Source organism: Lissotriton vulgaris, chromosome 10 (genome assembly GCF_964263255.1).
Source record: "Lissotriton vulgaris chromosome 10, aLisVul1.2, whole genome shotgun sequence".
In the NCBI taxonomy this organism is placed as follows: domain Eukaryota; kingdom Metazoa; phylum Chordata; class Amphibia; order Caudata; family Salamandridae; genus Lissotriton; species Lissotriton vulgaris.
The window spans coordinates 788,250,659-788,266,518 of record NC_141698.1 but is presented as its reverse complement, the minus strand read 5'-3'; the positions used below and the strand labels follow the sequence as shown (position 1 = coordinate 788,266,518).

The 15,860-nt window shown below is 46.7% G+C and overlaps 1 protein-coding gene across 2 annotated transcripts in view; it reads left to right on the top strand.

Annotated features, from left to right (window-relative positions):
* CPVL (carboxypeptidase vitellogenic like) overlaps positions 1–15,860 on the top strand; it is a 632,086-nt gene that overhangs the window by 24,621 nt on the left and 591,605 nt on the right. The window lies entirely within an intron of this gene.

The window sequence follows — 15,860 nt, the reverse complement described above, 5'->3', positions numbered from 1 at the left end:
GTTATCTGGGAATGATTTGGGGGGGGGGGGCAGAATCATCATCCGGGGCAGGAAGTGGAATCGGTACATTAAAAATGTTCTGGCAAGAAATCGGTTGATTTGGTTGGGGGTGGAGGGATGAAAGCCTAACTCGGGCAACAGCCATAATCTTGGTCCGGGTGAACCACGAAAGTCACTAAATTAACCTGTGTTTAACCCTCTGGTAGCTGGCACAAAACAGTCAGGCTTAACTTGGAAGCAAAGTGTAAAGTTCTTATGCAACACACAAAAAGTAATAAAGTAATAACACAAGAAAAATCCCAAAACTAATTTTGAAAAATTGAGAACATTTTATAAAAAATAAAATGATACCAGAACAACAAAAATCCAATCGGTAGAACCGGAGATTTTCAATTTTAAGTAGATATAGTGCTGAAAAGAGCCACTCACGGCTATCTGGTCGGGCGAGACCGAATGACGGTCAAAAGTTCAGGCTGACCGCGATGGAGTGCAGGTTGGATACAGGGACTGGGTTAGTCCCTCTGAAAAAGTTATCTTCTCAAAGTCAGGGGGCGTAGAGTTCTGTTTGTTGTGATAAGACGTGAGGAGCTGGGAAAATGCTGCGGATGGTAGTTGCTGTAGCGTGAAGAGCAAGCAATCAATCAATCAATCAGAGTACTTGTAAAGCGTGCTACTTACCCGTGAGGGTCTCAAGGCGCTGAAGGGAGGGAGTGCCGCTACTGCTCGAAGAGCCAGGTCTTGAGGAGTCTTCTGAGGGCGAGTAGGTCTTGGGTCTGCCGTAGGTGGGTAGGGAGAGTGTTCCAGGTCTTGGCGGCGAGGTAGGAGAAGGATCTGCCGCCTGAGGTTGTTCGTTGGATTCGGGGGACAGCGGCGAGTGTGAGGCTGTCGGAGCGGAGCTGACGGGTCGGGTGTAGAAGCGGAGTCTGCTGTTCAGGTAGTCTGGTCCGGCGTTGTGGAGTGCTTTGTGTGCGTGGGTGAGGAGCTTGAAGGTGATTCTCTTGTCGAAGGGGAGCTAGTGTAGGTCCCTCAGGTGGGGGGGGTGATGTGGCTGCAGCCGGGGACGTTGACTATCAGTCAGGCGGAGGCGTTTTTGGATGCGTTGTAGTCGTCATATGTGTGTTGTAAGAGCAGGACTGACCGCAGAAGGTCGTGGCTGTAGCATGAAGTGCAGATCTCCAGTAACCTGTTATTGCTGGCAGTTGCTCTGGTACTAAAAGTCTGGTTCACTGGAATTTCCCATTGGTGGTCATCACAGGTGGAAGCGTCTCGGTGAGAACAGGCCTATTCGCGGTAATGAAGAGACCAAAACTTCAGGATTTTATCTTTCTTCACAGTAGGAGCTCAACTGATGCCAGCCAAAGGTCTAGAACCTGGGGTGGTGCCCGTTGGGGATCAGGAACTCACTCCAGCAGAGGCTAGCAGGGCTCAGACAGGTCCTGTTACAGTTTCAGTGCAGCTGGTCAGTTTCAGGGAGGTCTTTGGAGCTTGTTGTGTCCCTATAGCTCAGACAGGAGATCAGCCAACCAACCCATGGGGGTTACTTGGGTAGCCTGTGGTGAAGGGAGTAGGTCCAGCCTTTATTCTCAGAAAGCAGGGCAGTCCTCAAGCAGCAGAGCAGCTTTCTGTGCGATCAAGGCAATCCTCAAGCAGCAGGACAGTCCTTTGGCGGACAAAGCAGGCCTCAAGCAGCTGGACAGTCAAGCCCTTCTTCTGTTATGTCCACGGTCCAGGAATGTACTGAAGAGTGGCGCTGGAGGTCCAATATTTGCATCTGGAGCCAGCCTTTGAAGTGGGAGGATTCCCTATACTACCCACAATAGGTTCTGGAAAGTTTTTTCCTTTCCCTGTCAAGGCTCTAAGAAGTTTGAGATGACAAGACTAGTGTCCGGTTCTTTTGTGGGTGCTGGAGACCAGTCCTTCGAAGTGTAAGTAGGGGCAAGGCACAGTTTCGCACACCATTTTGGCAGGGTGGCCCATCCTATCCACATATAGTCCCCTTTTGTCACCCTCTCTGGAAGGAATACACAACCCCCAACAGCATAGCCATTCAGAGTCATGTGACCCAGAATACTGGCAGAAGGAACAAATAGGACCAGAAAATGCATACTTTCTAAAAGTGAAAACCACAAAACCCAGATAATTATCCAGGGATACCAAGTGCACTACTGAAGGTTCACTTTGAAAAAAGTGTACAAAAATTCAACATTAGTTATATGAATATCCTACAACATGAAACCGTTCTTGGAATAGAACACCAAGCATGAATCACTGAATACATAAATTGAAATTAATCATGAAGAATGAATCTGCTTTATTCTTGTGGTTTTGCCGATGGACTTTAATCCAAGTAGAAACTCAAAACTGCTTAAAGTCAGACAGATATTCAACACCTTTGCTTCGCCCAATGCTTTTCGGGCTGATGCACAAGCCCTTCTACAGGGGAATCTATGATTAATCAATAAATTAACTATATTAAACGACATTACAGTTTCAAACAAGAACATAGTTTGACTCAGTAGGGGGAGAGGCTATGATACTTCATTCAGAAAGAGGAGAATGTACTGAATTTATAGGAATTTCATAATGTATCCTCATGCATTTCGAGCTGGTGTAGAACTCAAAAGAAAAAAGAAAGACAAAACGACACTTGACTGTGTTATGGGTCATACCACTTATCCAAATACCGTGTCGTAACTAAAATGTGAGTACACCACATGACAAAACCGTGCTCGAGAAAAAGTGACAACCCAAGTAGTGTGTAGTTACACCTCTAGCGGTGAAATACAAACTTAACGCACTTAGAAGTGGCATTTTCAGAATTGTGACTCAAAATCAGACTTTACCATTAAAGAGGATTTAAAATTACAATTCATTTGAGTCTGAACAGCATATCTCTAGCTGCTCCCAATCAAAACTTATCAGTTATTAAATGTTAGAAGTTAACCCCATGTTAGTTAGCGGGAGAGAGGCCTTACAACAGCAGAAAGCGACTTTAGAGGCTTTTCACTGCTAGGACATGTAAAACTTAAACCCACATGTTGTACATTTTAAATACAATTCACCCTGCCCTATGAGCCATAGGGCCTAACTTGGGAGTGATTTATATGCATTAAAAAAGGAGATTTGGGATTGGCAATAGAGTTACTGTGACAGGTTCAAATGGCAGTTTCAAACTGCTGTACAGGCTGCAGTGGCAGGCCTAAGACCTGTTTTAACCCCTCCCATGCTCGTGACGGAACCGTTCCGTCACGAGCCTCGGGTGGGCTGTGCTGGTGACGGAATGGTTCCGTCACGGCCCGCTCGCCGCGCCTGCGCGGCGCGAATTGCGCGCCTGCGCTGGGCGTTCTAAAGAGCGGGCGGGCTGTGACGGAACCGTTCCATCACAAGCACAGGTCACCCGAGGCTCGTGACGGAGCGGTTCCGTCACGAGCACGGGAGCGCTGCGCGGCCCCGCCTCCCCCTTAGCGCTGCGGCGGAATAGCCGCCGCAGCGAAGGGGTTAAAAGCGAATGTAGCATGTGGCACGAGTGCTGCAGGCCCACAAGTACCAATTAATTTACCGCCCCTTGGTACATACAGTACCATGCACTAGGCACTTGCAAGTAAACTACATGTGTAAATCAATTAGATTCCAGTTCTACCATGCTTTTAGTGAGAATGCAGAAGCACTTTACCACTGGTTAACAGGGTAAAAAGTGCAGAGTCCCAAGGTCAAAAAATGGGTTCAGCAACAAGTGGCAAAAAACACAGGGGGAGACCCTGCAAAAAGGGCCAGGTCTAACAGTTCTCATTAATGCTGGGTTCCAAGTCCAATAATAAAAGAACATTCATCACTTTGAATCCAAACAATTCCTTTTTCAATAAAATAGTCCCAGGCAAGTTGCTGTTTTGGCTTTGCTTGGTTACACTTCGTTTACCCAGCTATCCTATGCATAACCAAGATTATTTCCATACTTGTTCTTATCTAATGAAATCATGAGCTGGTTCTGTATTTTTGTATGATTGCTGACCTTTTGGGCCCAGGCTATTCCTTGCTTTATAGCTTTTAGGTGCTGAAATACCTTCATTTAGAATTGCAAATCACCATTCCTGATTTCCATTATCAGGATTGGTGTGATTTTGCACTTATAAATGGGAACTCTCCTCTCTGCTTATCCTTCTTAACCTTTCTGCTCCTTTTGATACTCTTTACCAGTATATACTGGTCTCCTCCCCCGTTCATCAATTGCAACCTCTTCACCTGTAGTTCAATAAATGTGTGTTTTACATTGACTGCTCTTACACTGTGGCTTGGGCGGGTCACAACACTCCCTGGATTTCCTAATGAGTTCTGCATGGTTTGGTCCAGAGTAATCTACTTTTTCCACCTGCAACTAAACTATTCCCCGTGGCTCCTTGATCACATGCTTTGATCTTTCTTGCCACTTTCATACAGATGCCTCCCGTATCTCTCTTTCCATCTACTGTTGTAACACTACGCTGAGTAGGACAGTCTCAACTACCTACCCTCTGTCCAACCATGGTTGTCTTCTCACTCCCCCAACCTTAATCCTTCTAAAGTGAATGTTGGTCTTCCCCCATGCTTGTCCTCCTTTTGCCTTTATACTTTCCCCATGACTTTCTTCCTTGATTTGCTCTGTAAAATAACCACAGATCATCTTTTTTTGATTTTCCTAGTTTTTTCCAGCAGATCTCTGCAAATACATCTTCCTGCTGCTATCAACTGTACTATCTTAAAAAGGTCCACACCTTCTGAAGTTAAAAGCCATTAGGACCCTTTTTTCTAGTCTTACTTTGTGTCTTTTTTTTACTGCTCTTACTTTCTAGATAGTCTGTTTGTCCCTTCCATTCTTCGTTCGTCTGTTTTTAACTCCTCTTCTGCCTTCTTCCATCAGTCTCTCTCCCCTCCACCATTGTTTCTCTGCAATGACTACCATTGCAGTCCTGCATGCATTTTCACTGACTGACACTGAAACGTATAAGTAGGTTTGAACCCCCCCTCCTTTAAAGGCACCCTATCTTGTTGAATTGTTGGGCGGAGAGGACAATCCAAACTGAGTTCATATCCCCTCGATAGCATCGAAATAAGATCAGTTTGGAAGAGCCGGCTATGGGTCATGCTCTGGTTGCAAACTCCCCTGAATATTTAATAGACTGTCACCCTCTCTGTTCCCTTCTCCATACTCCGCTCTGCATGTCATTTTCCTCCTGCATCCCCCCAACCACCAGATGTCCGGTCTACCTTTCGATCATTCTCTGCTTGCTCCTAACCACTGGAACTATCTTCCCCTCTGTATATATACACTCTACTCTCTCCCATAACGTTTTGCTGCAGATGACCTCCTCACTTCTGCTTCCTAACATTGATTGTGGTAATGTAAGCATTTTTAGGTCTCACCTGATAACTAACGCGGGCTCAGAGTCTACTCATTACTTACCATTGGTTGGCTTCATTGTCGCTGTCATTTCCTTGCTTCTCATTGGTCAGTAAGTTTTCACTATCTTCTTCTTGTGTTTGCCCCTTCGATGGAGCATGAACCAAGCAGTAATTCATTGCTTTATTACTGTCCTTCCGCTGCTTGCCTCGAATTCATTTACACTTTTTTACTTCTGACTTCTCAAGTAGTCATTGCTTCTGTTTTGTTTTTGTTGATTGCACCCATTCACCATCCATTGTTGTTGTTTGCCCCTGCACCTCCCATCATTGTCTTTTACACCCCCTCATCTCCCGTCCTTGTTTGCCTATCCTCCCCTCCCTTCCACTTCACGTTGATGGTTGCTTGCTCTCCCTTCATTGTTTGCCACCCCTCCTGTTGTCGCTGTTTGCATTATAATATAAGCTAATACACCTTGTTTTGCTTCTTTGTATCACTGTAAAGAAGAGATGATGCTTGTATCCAGGGTAATGCTCGATATCGATGGACAAAACAGTGGGATGACCCTGCCAAGATTTGAAGCTGCGACTTGCACCACACAATGACAAACTGAGCTTCTCAGCTATCGCTTAACACCGGGATCTAGCTACATTATAGACACGTTTGGATGCCAAGAAGCCCTCTTAAGACAGTAGACACATGCTTTCATAAACAGTTAGGTTTTTCCCTGCGTCAGAGAAAAGCGGACGTTATGGTATTGTACCCTGTAGGGCCCAGGGCATGTCTGCATGTGGGTGTAAGCTGCCTTTACATCTAGTGCAGAAGAGAACAGAGAGCTGCAAGGGACAGAAAGGCTGCTGTCAGAGCTCGGATGTGACACAAATATGCATTTGTTTTCACAAAAAACAAAACTTGTACAATCAATCGTCCTTCTCTAGTATATTTAAATTTGAGTTACACGCCACACTCCTGGTGCGGTGCTGTGCGCTCTGGTCTCCGGATCCTTGGCAGCATCTTTTGTGGGCAGTGTTGATTACCCCTGGCAACCCAATTCTCCAGCTAGTCGTGGTCACAAATTGAATAATGAAAGTACTCTTGATGTGCACTTGGCTCTTCAAGGGTCATAAGTAGGCAAGCATGACATTTCTTACCATTGTTTTACTGGCCTTGACTAAAAAAGGGTTGCTAGGTCTGTTATCTTACCTCTACCCAAAGGCTGGCCAGGTGGTGTCTCTGGATGGTTCGAAGACAGATTTCCTATTTTTCATCCAACGCTTCTGCTTCTTGCCTGAATTTTTACCCGCTGAAAATGAACCATGGGGCTCGGTCCTCTCTTAAAGTACTGTATTTAGTAAAAACCCTCTAATGCCCTTTACCAGGTGTTTTTTGTTATGCATTCTTGCTGGAACAAGCATGATGAACTCAACTGCATCTGCCTGGTTGCTGTTGTCTGAATGCTGCCTCAATGCATTAGTTGACTAAACAAGCAAAGACAATTGGTCTGGCCAAGATCTATTGGCATTGTCAATTTTATAAACAATTACTATCCATATTTTAAAGCAGTACAGCTGCTGTGAAGTTTGGCTGAAAGTATAACATTTTCAAAAACTGGCATGATGTGACCAGTCATTGCACTTTTTGATTATTATCATTTTTTTTTACTTTCACTGCTGCACAGCAGCCACGCTCCTGTACAGAATGGTAAAAAAAAACACTGACAAATGCAAAACCTATTACTTGTTAGTTCCTTCAGTTTGTACACAATCTTACGTTAACTTGGTTGTAGAATGCTTGCCCAAAGTGCTACCACATTAATTCAACAAATTTGACAGCCTCGTGACCATATCATCTCAGCATATCTTCTCCACACGACTGGGTGATGAGCTTTCCATAGTTGATGCTCCTGCAAAAGTTGTAGCTGAGGACCACCTGCAAAGTGGTGGGTATTCATTGAACGATTGTGGGTAGCTTTCCACCTTAACACTTTCAGAGATGTTCTTCGGTTGAACAGGTTTACCTCCTTTTTCAACAAAGCCAAGTGGAAGAGCATGCCCGCAAAAAGTGTTGCGGAGCACTGCCAGGGGAATTCTCTTTGGGGTAAAACCAATACCCTCATGAGAAACCAATACCTATGCTGCCACAACGCACTTTAGCGTGACACTTCGGGATGTGAAAACGGCACAGGAGCATGTCTGCAGTCTTACTTGGCATGACATGAGTACTCCCGGGAATGTGCACTCGTTGCAGCTTGAGAATACCTCCTATTGTTTGGGAAATCCATGAAACCTAGAAATAGATTTAAAGCATATGTGTAGGCCTGCGTGAGTAAATTTAGACTTTCGGCTAGTGAGTATTGTGAATTTTATCCTTTGCCATGAGGTTAGAAGTGCCAGAGAAACTCATCCGTAAAGAGTCATTTGTAATGATGGGGTAAGGCACGATACTATATTAAAGGACAAGGGAACCCGCTAGGTAAGCAAGGACCTGGGGTATCAATTGCTAAAGAAACAAAGGTCCTTGACAAGGAAGTTGACAACCATAATTATTATAGGCCACAATGTGCACTATAACAACCAGAAAAGTCCAGCCGGACTTGTAAATTTATTCAATAGTTAAATAAATTAATTTAGGAGAAAACAATGGAACTGGTGCCTAGCGGAAGGAGTTTTCATCTAAACTCCTTCCGCTAGGCACCGGTAATGACAGGTCCCCTTTCTCTCGTAGGAGCCCTGCATACAGGCGATTGCGCTCCGCAACTTGGAAGCCGCCGTATTCAAGGTAAGATGCCCCGCACTTAGCCTACTCCAACCGCCAGGCAATTTCCACCCCGGCAACCATTAACCCTTAACTCCCTTGTTGGCCACAGGTCCACTGCAGATCCATGCCGCGTGACCTATAACTAACCCTTTCGACTACAGGTTCAACTCGATTCCTGCACCGAGACCCTTCTTCCAATCAGGAGCCCACCACTGGCTCCCTGCCCTACCACCAAGCTGCCAATCTTTATATCGTTAATTGGATCTTCAGGTAAGCCCTGACATGATCGGCTATGATAGCACACTTAATGCACGGTCCCGAGCCCAGCCCACAATAGCTGTCACTACTATGGGGGTAACTTCTGACCTGGTTCCCTGATATTTGTAACCGATTTCACTAGCATTCTAGTGTCTCGGTGGCTTGCAATCCCACCTAATCTTGTTACCTTATGCCTTCCAGATCGCATATCCCTGGATGCCTAGCGTATAATCAACCCTATGCTCCCCAACTGAACAGGCTCCTCCCCGGACACCTTAACAATAAGGTGCATGGTAAGCCTTACCTTCATGGGGTTGCACCCTTGTTTCCCCTGGTAGAACTTAACCAACCCCCTCCTAACTGTTGTTCTCATTATAGGTACCACCACAACGGTTTACTGCAGCATTTAGATCTGACCCAGCCCCTCCATAGACAACTAGTGGACAGCGCAGTAGACACACCGCTCTTCGCGCTCATGTAATTATCCCTATGCTTCTTTCATGGTCCCCTCACCACCCTTCACCACCCCTCGTCAATAGTGTGGAACACTTCACCTTGGCATGCCTTAGACACCTAAAAAATGTTAACTACGACTTGACACCAAGAGCCCTCATCGCATGAACTGATCACAATGCGCCGTGGATGATCAGCACAGGTTGCTTGACACTTCTCTCACAAGAATGACCAAGTAACACCTTAAAGCATGGTATGAGTCCAATTCAGAATAATCCTAAGAGTTACACGGATGTTTAATGTCCTGTCATATGTCCCCTTTTTCCCTGTTCATGCAGGCTTTAATTCAGGCAGGCAATGGTTGTCCTGGTGATGATCCATTATCTTTGACTGGGGATTCCTTGTTTGCCCGGTTGTTGCCGTGTGCTGTTCCCTGTACCTGTGGAGTTTCTCTTCTGCTGCAGCTCCTCGCCAGACCCGCTCCGCGGGTCCCGCTTCGCGGTGTGGAGAGAGGCGCCCTGAGGATAGAGGGGCTCTGTTCCTGGACACCGGACTTTGGACTTTGGCGTGGATACAGGCAAGTTCAGGGCTGCGAGCGGACCCGCAGGGACTCAAACTTCCAGGAGTCCCTGCATGAGGTCAACCCACAACACCTGGGTCGCTCTCCCTGACTGCCCCGCCCCCCGCCCTAGCACTTGAAAGCGGCCTCCTTCCTGATCGTCGTGGGATTCCTTGTTTGCCCGGTTGTTGCCGTGGGCTGTTCCCTGTACCTGTGGAGTTTCTCTTCTGCCGCGGGTCCCGCTTCGCGGTGTGGAGAGAGGCGCCCTGAGGATAGAGGGGCGCTGTTCCTGGACACCGGACTTTGGACTTTGGCGTGGATACAGGCAAGTTCAGGGCTGCGAGCGGACCCGCAGGGACTCAAACTTCCAGGAGTCCCTGCGTGAGGTCAACCCACAACACCTGGGTCGCTCTCCCTGACTGCCCCGCCCCCCGCCCCACCTCTTTCCCTTATTACTACACTGTGACACCGCTGCGCGGGAGGGCGCCGGGAGAAGCCCGGGACAAGGGCGGGACCGTCTTAGGCCGGAGTAGGCTGGGCTGGGCCTACTCTCTTGCTTTTGTCATCTGGCTTCTGGTCCAATTTACTGATATAGTGCCCCATAGTCTTTAACAAACCTTAGACGCCATGCCGTCCCCGGCAAGGGAAGGCACCCCCATGAAGCAGGGAGGAGTTAAAAATAAGACCTTAGAGAATTACTTTCCTCGGGCTGTGGGGGATGGGGACAAGGAGAGCACTTTAAACCGGCTCAGGGCAGAGCGGAGACGCTCTATAGACAACCTGAAAAATAGACCCCTTGGAGAATATCCCACCACGCCTAGTGAAGAGTTGACCCCAATAGATGACGTCCCAATCCTGCTGAGGGATTGTACAAAAAAACCCTAGTCTCACCCACGAGTGTAACCCCAGTGAGCAGTATAAGCCCAAGTAGGGTGACTATTGATCTAATTTCGCAACCTCCCCCAGCTCCTAAAGCTAGGAAAGCTAAACCTAAGCCAGCTGCAGCACAAGGAGTATTTGGGCCCCCCCGCCCCCAAACAAGCGCAGGAGGAAGACGAGGTGTGCCCAGGGAAAAAATAAACCCAAAACCGCTCATTCCGAGTTTGGGAAGTCATCTAAACCCCCCATACCGACTGTGACAACAATGGATGAATTACATCCTAAACTTGCTGCACAGGACGGTTTGGCCCCCGTTTTGATTAAAGACCTAGCAAATAACATTGCTAATGCCCCCCTTTCTGTCGCCCCGCTAGGTAACTTGGAATTTCTGCTCAGGTCACTATTGTTACCAATTAGTGAAAGCATTAAAAAGGTGGAAATTAGATTAACCATCCTGGAGGCTACACTAAGTAGCATGAAAATCCTGGTCAACCCTCAAGGAAGGCCCCCTGAGCTCATCCCCACCCCAACAGCCCCCAAACAGCCCCCAAAAAGCGTTATGAGTTTAGCCCCCACACAGGTTGCGATTGCGGGTACCCCACCACAACCCCAGAGGAATAACCCTGTTTCAACGAAGTCAACTAATCCCAATGGGCCTACCCCCCCCCCCCTGTAAATTCTGTTCCTCCGGCACAGCCTACAGATAGTACCGCACTAACACCATTAATGAAGCTTCCCCCCAGGCCACGTAGACCTAACTTACCACCAGAGGCAAATGACTTTACTGTAGTCATGGCGGGCGTTCCCCCGCTAGAGGTGGGTTAAGCTGAGGATTTTTGTTCCCTAAAAAGCAGGGTAATTAAGTGGCTAAACTTGAACAGACCCTTACCAGTACATCTAAATAACTAAATTATAATGGTCAGAAGGGTTCCATGGGTGGGGAGAACACGCAAATCCATTATAGGGGATTGCATATTGGTGAGCTTCAGGGACGCTGGAACGGTCTCTCACATATGCCAGGGAAAGAATAGATCGCAGGTATCAACCATTCAAACCCTTCATGTGTCTTTCTTCTTTCCCCCTATCCCTGCCCCTGCACATACGCTTCAAACCTATGATAACTGGGAGAGGGTTGGTCGGAGGGGTGAACGTCACGAATTTAACCCCAGGCCATTATTCAGTCGTCCAGAGCCACCCCTTCACACATTCAACTGGTTTCATTGTCTGAATGGCCTAGAGGGGGTGGATTGACAAATGGATAATGGTGCTCGGGACGAAGGGGGTAAAGGGGTCTTGACAGAAGAGGTGTAGGAGCACAGTCCTGCGGCAAAGCAAATGCCATAGAGTTGTGGCATGAAGCCTGTGCTAGATGGACCTAGGGCTGTAGATATTGGATGTATAGGAGGGGGGCATGGGCTGGACACGGAAAAGTCAGGGTGTGAGATACAAAGGGGGCCCCATGGGGGATTGGAGCAGGGGGGCGAGGCACTGAGAATGATCTCATGGAATATGGCTGGTCTGGCTGGTAAATTTAATAACAAAGAGTGGCTCGACTATATTAGGAAATTCCATGTAATCTGTCTGCAGGAGACTTGGGCAACGGAGAATAACTTCCACTTGCAGGGGTATAAGTGTTTCTTTGTACCCGCCCAAAAATCAAGATCAGGGAGAGCCATGGGAGGATTATCTATTTACATAGACCTGGGCCTTCCGGGCAGTTGCTCCTGCCCAGACTGGAACTCCCATAGGATTCAGGCAGTTAGGTTCTCCGGGAAGGGGCTTAGATGTGTAGCCTTTAATATCTACAACAACGAGACAGCGGGAACCCACACCCCTCTTGCTGCTGAATTGGATCACAGGTTGGGTCAGGAAACAACGGTCCAAAAAAAGGGGCAGCCATATGCACTGTTGGTTATGGGAGACTATAATTGCCACTTGTGCCCGGCACTGGTTCAAACAAACACAGACTGGTCCCAATGCCCCATGGAGAAGGGGCCGCACTTTTCCCATACATCGACAGGATTAGCTTTCAGCATGCTCCGGCTCAAGTATGACCTTGTGCATACTATCAACATGATGGGGACGCAGGAGGATGGTAGACTCCCACCCACATTTAAGGGTAGAGGATGCTCATCCTTCATAGACTACATCTTGGTCTCAAGATCTCTGATAAATAAGATAACTAGTGCAGGGATTGAATGGAGTGGTTTCAGTGACCATAACCCACTTGTCTTGGAGCTGTTGTACAGGGTGGGCTCAAGAAATAGAGTCCAACGCACAATCACAGAGAGGGCAACAGATCAAGGCAGGAGACTAAAGTGGTCCAAAATTGATGGGGAAAAGTTTTATAAGGACCTGGTGGATGCCGGCAAACTTGCCATCAATGACTGTTTAGATACAGAAGTCCACGGATTGAGGCTACTGGATGCATTCGATCAGATTGCTAATCTGATCGACGGCCTACTCAAGACTAGTGTGCCCTTAAAGAACCACGGGAATCCTCGATGGTTCGATAAAGACTGCTCCAAAGCTTTGAGGGAGCTGAAAAGCTGCCTTAAATCTAAACCAAGGGTCCCCCATAAAATCAAGGCGTGCAGAGAAAATTATAAAAAAGATTAAGAGGAGGAAACTTGCCTTGCAGGCAGAAGTGTGGGCAGATTTAAGAGAAGCAGGGGAAAGAAAGGACCTAGCGGGTTTCTGGAGAATCATTAATAACCCAACCTTCCAGGAAAAAGATACCCCGGAGATAGGGGCTAATATCCTCCCAGAACAGTGGGTTACCCATTACAGGAGTCTGTATAACCATGAGCCCGGCACTACTGTAGAGTTACCGGCTATTCCAACTCAGGCTCCACCGGTTGAATTTACCATCAAGGAGATCACTGCAGGGATAGAGGGTTTGACCAAAAATAAAGCCCCGGGTCCCGACGGAATTCCCCCAGATCTGTTTCTGAGTAGCATTGAACTTTGGGCCCCTCTAATGACAAGGGTTATTAACACTGCCATTACCTGTGGCCTGCCTCCGTCCTGGTCCAAAGCGGTAATTGTGCCGATTTTCAAGAAGGGCAACCGGGACGACCCCAAGTGCTATCGCCCGATTTCCCTGATTGATGTATCAGCAAAACTCTTGGGGAGGGCAATCCTTAACAGACTGTCCGAGTGGACACTCAATATGGATTTAGGACAGGGAGGTCCACTAGTGATCAATGCCTGAACCTTTACATGCTGACTGCCAAATATACCATGGCTAGCGATGAATCCATTTACATGGGATTCATGGATTTGGCAGCGGCATTTGATCACGTCAATAGGGAGAAATTGTGGGTCATGATGTCTAGTATGGGGATAGAGAGTGGCCTAATTAATATACTGAGGGAATTGCATAGCGACACCACGGCTAAGGTTCGTTTCAATAGGGAGGGGGGACTGACCAACTCTTTTCCCTGTATGAGTGGAGTCCGACGAGGCTGCATTCTTGCCCCTTTTTTGTTTTCCCTTTATATTAATAATTTGGAGCAGTTTCTGTTAGGTCTAAAGGCAGATTGCCCAAGGGTCGGGTCGCGTCATATTCCTGTTCTGCTTTACGCAGATGACGCGGTGCTGATTGCACGTACACCCAGGAGCTTACAAATCTTGATTGATGGATTCGTCAAGTTCATGGGTGCCCTGGACCTCTTTGTTAATTTGGGTAAATCCTATGTGCTCCTGGCGGGGAAAAAAACTACCTCCAAATTCACTTACACAATAGGGAGTCACATTGTAGAAGAGGTTAAAACGTTTCCCTATCTTGGTGTAACATTTGATGGCGCCTTACAGTTTGATTCCTTGGTGGAGGAGCGCTGTGGTAAAATGATTGCATCTAACGGGGCAATAGCTAGCTATGGCAGGAGGCTAGGAAGATGGTCCCCGGAACAGGTGATGAACTTGTACAGCTCTGTATCATGCTCCAAAGTAATTTATGGGGCAGAAGTATGGGGCTTTGTTAATACCACAAGAATCCAACGGGAAGAAAACAAATATTTGAAATCTATCCTGAGGGTACCCCAAAGTACGGCTGGATTGGTAGCCCACAGGGAGTTAGGGAGACCATATATAGAAGACCTGGTAAAACTGAGGCCCATTGTGGCCTGGTTAAAAATCTGGGTCAATCCTGATGCGTCACTCAGTAGAGAAATCTTATCGGATTGTTTAGGGAGGGACAAATGTATGCGCATTCCCTGGCTCCATTATGTGAAGAACACCCTAGCGGAACTAGGCTTTGGGAACCTCTTTACTAACCCTGAAACAATTGTAGCCCAGAATAAGATGCAAGTAGGGAACATTTTCCTAGAGCGGAAAAACCTATGCAGAGCTGAGGCTGAAGGGTGTAAAAAGACAGTGGGGGCCCATAACCTAGTGAAGAGCGTGGAGGGTATGGAGCGATACTTGTACCTCATGTATAACGCACAGGATAGATTCTTGATGTGCCGTTTCAGACTGAACCTACTCCCATTTATGTTGGCATCACCAGCAGGATTTGTTACATCAATTGAACAGAAGGGGCCCTGCGGCTGCGACAACAGGTCTCCGCAGGACTCCCTTCACTTTGTCTTACTCTGCCCCTTTTATTCAATGCCCAGGCGGAGATTTCTTGTAAACCTCTTAAAAAAAAAAACCAAATTGGTACACGCTAGGGAGGCATTAGTATTTTTACCAAAAGCTTCGGACCCCTTAACATTGTGTAGTATCATGAATTTTATTAAGGTAGCGGTCCGTTTAAGGCTTACTAGGGGAGAAGAATGAAATGTTTCTAATTTTATCCCTTTTAAGTGTCATACATTGTTTCACTGTCTGTATTTTATGTTTTTGTTAACACTCTGTACAAAGGATCCTGGAAATGTTTAATGACTTTTTATTATGCATATATGTGTGTGCTTTTATGGTGTTTTTTAATCACCGAATAAAGATTCTTTGAATTTAATTGACTGGATCGAAACGCCGTCGACATGATATGTGGGCTTAACACTAGTTCACTATTATGTGCCTAAAACGTTCTGTTTCCCACATATGTGAAGCAAATACATTGTAAATACTGCCTTTTTTGCTCCGTTTTTCCTCATATGCCTGAAATACCTTGTGTATGTATTGTCTATATGTACGTATAGCACTGTGGATGCAGGACTGTGTCCCACTGTTCCATTGTTTTCTCCTGAATTAATTTATTTAACTATTGAATAAATTTACAAGTCCGGCTGGACTTTTCTGGTTGTTATAGTGCATATTGTGGCCTATAATTATTATGGTTGTCAACTTCCTTGTCCAGGACCTTTGTTTCTTTAGCAAGGGGTAAGGCACGAGGCAGAAGTGTTTCAGAAACATAGATTCACCTTCTGTACATGTTTTTAGATAGCGATGGATTCAGGCCCAGATCTCTGTACTGGGGTGAATGTATGACATTGTTCTGCATTCTGTTCATCAATTGTTGTTTTTGCATTTGTCACCTCGGTTAGAATGGGTATGCTCAGACGTGAGTCCCATGCTCTCCACACCACTGGAGTCAATCTATCCTGGCTGATGACGGCTGATAGCCAGAAACCGGTC